The 6319-nt window shown below is 36.6% G+C and overlaps 1 pseudogene; it reads left to right on the forward strand.

Moving 5' to 3' along the window:
- The first annotated feature begins 2564 nt into the window (after positions 1-2564).
- Positions 2565-5606, forward strand: LOC142644049 (leucine-rich repeat receptor-like protein kinase PXC1; annotated as a pseudogene).
- The last annotated feature ends 713 nt before the right edge of the window (positions 5607-6319 follow it).

Consider the following 6319-nt stretch of genomic DNA (forward strand, 5'->3'; position numbering starts at 1 on the left):
TGACTATCCTATTCAACCATGCGACTGATGAAGGCAATGTCTTCTTCAGCTGCCCCTTTCACAGGAATAATGATTGTACCGGCACAATATTGCTAGAGCATGCGACCCTTAAGAAAACTGCGCATAGCTTGAAACCAAGATAAGTAATTCTTATTTTCCTCCAATATAGCATTGATGGGGCGAGGAAGAAAAATATGCAAAAACAGACTGCAAAAATGAAATCAATGCAAAAAACTGGATAAGGAACACCTAGACAGCAAAAAAGTCAACAGTCAAACTCATGGTCAAAGTCAACTGACAGTGGTTAACGGTCAACAAGCGGCAGTCAATGATGCTAATGTGAGCAGTTGACGTGGCGATGACATAGCAGTGACTAATGATGACATCAGCTAGGGCTGACGTGGCAATGCTGAAGTCACGGATTATGTCAGTGTGGACCAGGGCCGATGCGTGACTAAGGCGCAACTTCTTTAGGTGGCGTGTGAGGGTGTGTGTAAGCTTTGATGATTGTGAGAGTTCCACGACTGAGTAGATTAGGGCGAGATGATCACAGTGGTACTTGCAAAAGATTAATCAGAACAAGATTCACAGAGGAGATGGTAAGGGTAGTGATCTTTGTGGTGTGGGACTCCTCAAGGACGGTAGTTGTAGGTCTGGAACCCAAGGAGGACGGTTGAGAGACATCGGAGGTTCAACGGTGAGTGGTTGCGACAGCTATTGTGACAGCGGAAGCAATAAGAGTGGAGTAACACCAAAAAAGACAAGACTGCAAAGAGAAATGTCAAAGCAGTAACTCTGATACCATATTAGAAATACTGAATGAATAGTATTGTATTTCTCTGAGAATAAAATATACATAAGTGCCTTTATATAGGAGGCAGTGTGTGTAGTACAAGTATGTGTGCTATACAAGTAAATAAGGTGGACCTAAAACCCACAACCTATTACACGTTAACAGTGAAAAAGATTATGTTAAAGGTAGTTTTACATGAGTTAAAATTAATGTTAAACCTGTTTTAAATAGAGGGATGCTAAACAAAATATTAGAGTGGATGTGAAATATAAATTAGGATACTCATACAAAACTTAGAGTGGACAACATTAATTTTTGTTGAGCTCCCGGTAAAGAATGATTTTATTAATCTTGCTATTTAGCATGAAGTATTGATTATCTCATAATCATTAGTGCATATCGTCCATACACATTATTCATTTCACCTTTTAAATGTAAACATTAGTAAAAAATGAGTACATTGCACGTGAAATTATGAATATTGTATGTAAGTGCACAATTGCACCTGGACCCAAAGAAGATTATGGGCTCAGGCCCAATGAGCCTTAAACAATAAAATTTGGAGAGTGTGGGCTTGAAACCTAAGTTAGAAGTGCTGGGAGCTTGATAACAGGCTTTTATAAACAAATACAGGTAAATAACGAACGATAATTGCAAATGGATCTCCTCGGACTCGAGCCGAGGACTACTTCTTTATTATTTTTCTTTCTTTCTTACAGGTTACAATCCTTAATTTCTTTTCTTTTTCTTTAGAGAGAGAGAGAGTAAGCGAGAGAGAGAAAGAAGAAGATCCCCCCTCCTTTTGCATTCCTCCCCCTTAAATACCCCTTTTTTAGATGCCCTTTGGGACCCTGACTAGAAGTTTCTGCCCTACTGTTCAGGGGTCACTTCCACATTAATGCGGCCAGGGAGGTAGGTGCAGAGTCTTTAATGCGGAGGTGGCAGCCTTTGCTCTAGATATTTTCCTTAACACTGGTGTATTGAGAAGGTTCAGGGTTTTCCCCTTTTAACCATTAGTCTTTCTAGAGTTGTGCTTTGACCTTCATAATGAAGCTTTGAATTCTCTTGGGCTTGTCCGAGGAGAAGCTCGTCCTCGGCGGTACCCTTGTATCCTCGGCGTATCGGCCAATTCGTAGAGTTCGATTTTGGGGCAGGTCGGCCCTCCATGCTACAGTCCACAGGCCCATATGCCCATTTGGGTCCTTTTATTCCCCACATTGTATGTATAGAATGTACAATAACGAGTGTAAAACAATAGTTTCCATCAAAAAATTGTTAAAATGTTGAGGGAATCCACATCTACTCATGTTAATTTTCCAAAAACAAAAAACAAAAACAAAAAACGAAAAATCTACCCATGTTATATATTATTTTGTTAGAGTGTTAAGGCAATCCACATCTACCCATGTTAATTTTCAAAAAAGAAAAAACAAAAGCAAAAAACGAAAAATCTACCCATGTTATATATTATTTTGTCAAAGTGTTGAGGCAATCCACATCTACCCATGTTAATTTTCAAAAAAGAAAAAACAAAAACAAAAAATCTACCCATGTTATATATTATTTTGCAGGATGAGGCAAGAACTTGCCAAGATTTCATAAATTATATCACATATAAACATACATGTACATCCAACCTGACATTCATTCATAAAAGAACACTAAACAACAGCCTTTTTTAATCCTAGGATTCTTCACAAAAGAATATCCAAGAGAAACAGTTGGACATTGCCCTTTTTATTGTCTTAGACAAAAGAAACCGTTCGCTACAATGGAAATAATGAGGATATCTTTACGAATTCATCGAGCCACATTCCTAGGCCAAATACCATTTCTACTTGTTGACTTCCGTGCAGCACAGACAGCCAATACAGTTTTTTTCACCCTGAAATGCATCATGGGTTCTGCTCAATTTCTCGAACAGATTCTTATAGTCACAGTTTTTCTATTGTTATACAGAAACGTTCTAGGCCAAGGAGGGACTCCATCTGTTGATCCTGATGAGAAGAATGCCCTTTATGTTCTCAAGTCCATATTTAATAACTCTAATCTAAATGAAAGATGGAAGGGTGATCCTTGCGATCTTGCTTACCCTTGGTATGGCATTCAGTGTTCCACTAAGGGTCATATTATTGGAGAGTTGAACGATATGGGGCTAAGCTGGAAAGTCGATGTTAATGAATTCATGAACTTCCCTGAGTTGATTATCCTGAGCTTCCAGAACAATGCTCTTTGGGGAAATGTAATGAATTTCTCCTTCAATCACAAGATGAGGATTATTAATCTATCAGGCAACAAGTTAGACGGGTTGTTTCTAGGTTCTCTTTTAAGTCTTAGTGTCTTGGAGTCATTGCAGCTTCAAGATAACAACTTGACAGGTACAATCCCAGAATTTAACCAGTCTAGCTTACTATTTTTCAATGTCTCAAATAACAATCTCACTGGTTCAATCCCAAAAACTCAAACTCTCCAATCATTTGGCTCTGATTCATATTCTGGTAATCCTGGGTTGTATGGTCCACCCTTAACCACTACCAGCCGCTCTATAAATGGCACAGGAGAGCCCCCTTCTGGAAATTCTCCCCCAAACTCAAATGGAGATATCGTTAAGAATATCTTTCTTGATTTCGTTGTTATTCTTATAGCAGCTGTGATTTTGCTATTAATTCTGTACTGCCAAAAAGCTCAGATGGTAAAAAAGATGTTGAACGAAGCAAACAAAGAAGAAGCCGGGGAAGGAGAAAAGATTATAGAGGCAGCAGAGAGGAGCATTGTTGTGGCTACTGAAGAGAGCAGGAACCTCATATTCATGGAGGATGAACCGGCTTTTGGAATCGGTGATGTTCTAAGAGCTTCTGCTGAGGGATTGGGCAAAGGGATTTTCGGGAATAGTTATAAGGCTAAGGTAAGTGGTGGACCAAGCGTTGTGGTGAAGAGGCTACGGGATTTGAAACCAATGACTAGTGAGGAATTCAAAAGGCAATTGCGAATGATTGGAGATATGAAGCACCCAAATCTGCTTCCCCTCCTTGCCTACTACTACTCCAACGAGGAGAAGTTTTTGCTGTATAACTACGCAGCGAAAGGAAATTTGTTTGATCGCATACATGGTGAGTTTTGTCTTTGCCTCTTCCTTTGTTTCCTTCTGGTTTTTTTTATTTTCTCTGCAGGAAACAATTTCCAATAAGAAAAGAAAGTACATTAGTGACTTTATAACAGTTAATATTGTCTGTTTTGCTGGGTGCATAATAAAAGTGGCATTAGCAACTCTCACAAGTAAGAAAAAAATAACGTTACTTCGATTATATTAGATTATAAAAGTGGTATTAGTGACGCCCACAAGTAAGAAATATATATATATATATATATATATATATAATTATAATTGGGATACAATTTTGAATTATTGTCTTTTTTAAAAAATTGTAATGACACAACAAATTTTATAAATTTATTCACAATTATGTACTAAGCTAGTTGTTTGTAATTTGATATATAATAATTATAAGTGGTGGTCTTATATGAAATTGATATTACTCTAATCATCATGTATCACTTATAACAAATTATGAAGAAAAAAAATTGTAAAATTTGTTGTGTCTAATTTTTTTGTTAACCAAAATGAAAGTTTTATATCAATGGACATTGTAGAAGAAAGAGGTGGAGATCGAATTCCATTCAAATGGAATGAGAGATTATCAGTTGCTCGAGGCATAGCTCGAGCCTTGGAATATCTGCACCTCAACACTAATGGCCTGTTTGGATGTTTAAAAAAGGAGGGAGAGTAGAGTAGAGGGAGGGAGAGTAATTTAAATCCCTTGTTTGGAAGTTTTTTAAGGAAGGAGGGGGAGGGATTTGGAGGGTTTTGGGGGGGTTTTAACTACCTCTAACTCCTCATTTTTAATTCCCCAAATTGGAGAGATTTGGAAGGAGAGTATAGTAGATAAATTATTGACCAAATGAATTCTCCAATTTACCCTTTTTAAATTAACAAAATTACAAACCAATTAATCATAGACCAATATTGCAATTTATTTTCAAATATGGGTAAATTTGTCTATTTAATCATTTCCTCTCCTCTCCATCCCAATTTTAAAAACATCCAAACAAGGGGAAGGGCTAATTACTCCCTTCTCTCTTACTAATTTTAAAAACATCCAAACAAGGTGGAGGGTAATCATTTCACTCTACTCTCCTCCCCACTACTCTCCTCTCCTCTACTCTCCTCCCTCTCTAAACTTCCAAACAGGCCATAAGTGCCAAAGCATAGTTGTTCCCCATGGTAACTTGAAATCATCAAATGTTCTGTTCGATGAAAATGACAAGGTTCTCATTTCTGACTACGGCCTTACTTGCACTTCCCATTGCAATTCAACATATGGTATCATACATATCACTTGAATATAGAAACAAAAGAAAAGTTTCAAAACAATTTGATGTTTGGAGTTATGGCTGCCTACTTTTAGAACTATTGACAGGAAAGATCTCAACAAGGACAGCTCCACCAGGTGTCAATGACACTGTGGATCTCTGCAATTGGGTTCATCGAGCTCTCAGGGAAGAATGGACAGCTGAGGTATTTGACCTCGAGATATGTATGCAAAGAAACGCAGTTCCAAGGATGCTAAGAATTCTACAAATTGCAATGCAGTGCTGTGATAATACACCAGAGGAGCGTCCTGAGATGACACAAGTGGTGAGAGAGGTAGAAAATATTAAGGTTCCTGATATAGGGGATGAAAATGACGGATCGTTGGATCGGCCATTCAAAGATGATTCTTTATCAACCTCTGGAACTGGAGAAGAGAAATGATATTGAATAACTCATAAGATTGATTTTAATCAAGAAGAAAGTGAAGTATATATCTAGTGTTGAGATGATACAATCCATGTCAATAATGATCAAGATCGAGCCTAGCTTTCATGTAATAAATTAAAATGTGTAATATTTTCGAAAACATTTTTGAACCTTGTAAGTCATTTACAAACCTTATCAAACAATATAATGTGAAATAGGAAATGAAATGGTTAATTTTTCACTGTTTACAGCTTCCAGTATGCTTGTTTTTTTTTTTTTTTTTTTTTTGTATTTTATAGTGTGAGTTATTGCCTGGACTAGGGTTGATATTTCCATGTTACTATACAAATTCCCTAAATACTGTGGAAAACTTTTGCGTATAATATAGCATATATGTTAAGATGATTTTGTAATACTATGTAGTACATTAGCGAATGATAAACTATATGTAGCATGATATTTATCATATTATGTTTCCTATATTTACTCTTAAATGGATATATATAAAATTGAATAATTCTTCCTGTTTCTCAAAAAATAAAAATAAAAATAAGGGTCGTTTGATAGAAGAATTTGAATAATGTTGTTTGTAGTTTTTTGAAATACGCGTGGATGAAAAAGTGTGTAAAAATGTGTGTAAGGTTGTTTAAAAATTGAAAATGTGGGTTTGAACTACTCTGTCAAACCGGCCCTAATTCTTCTCAAAAAATAAAAAACAGATACAATTG

This window comes from Castanea sativa, chromosome 7 (genome assembly GCF_040712315.1).
Source record: "Castanea sativa cultivar Marrone di Chiusa Pesio chromosome 7, ASM4071231v1".
Classification (NCBI taxonomy): Eukaryota; Viridiplantae; Streptophyta; class Magnoliopsida; order Fagales; family Fagaceae; genus Castanea; species Castanea sativa.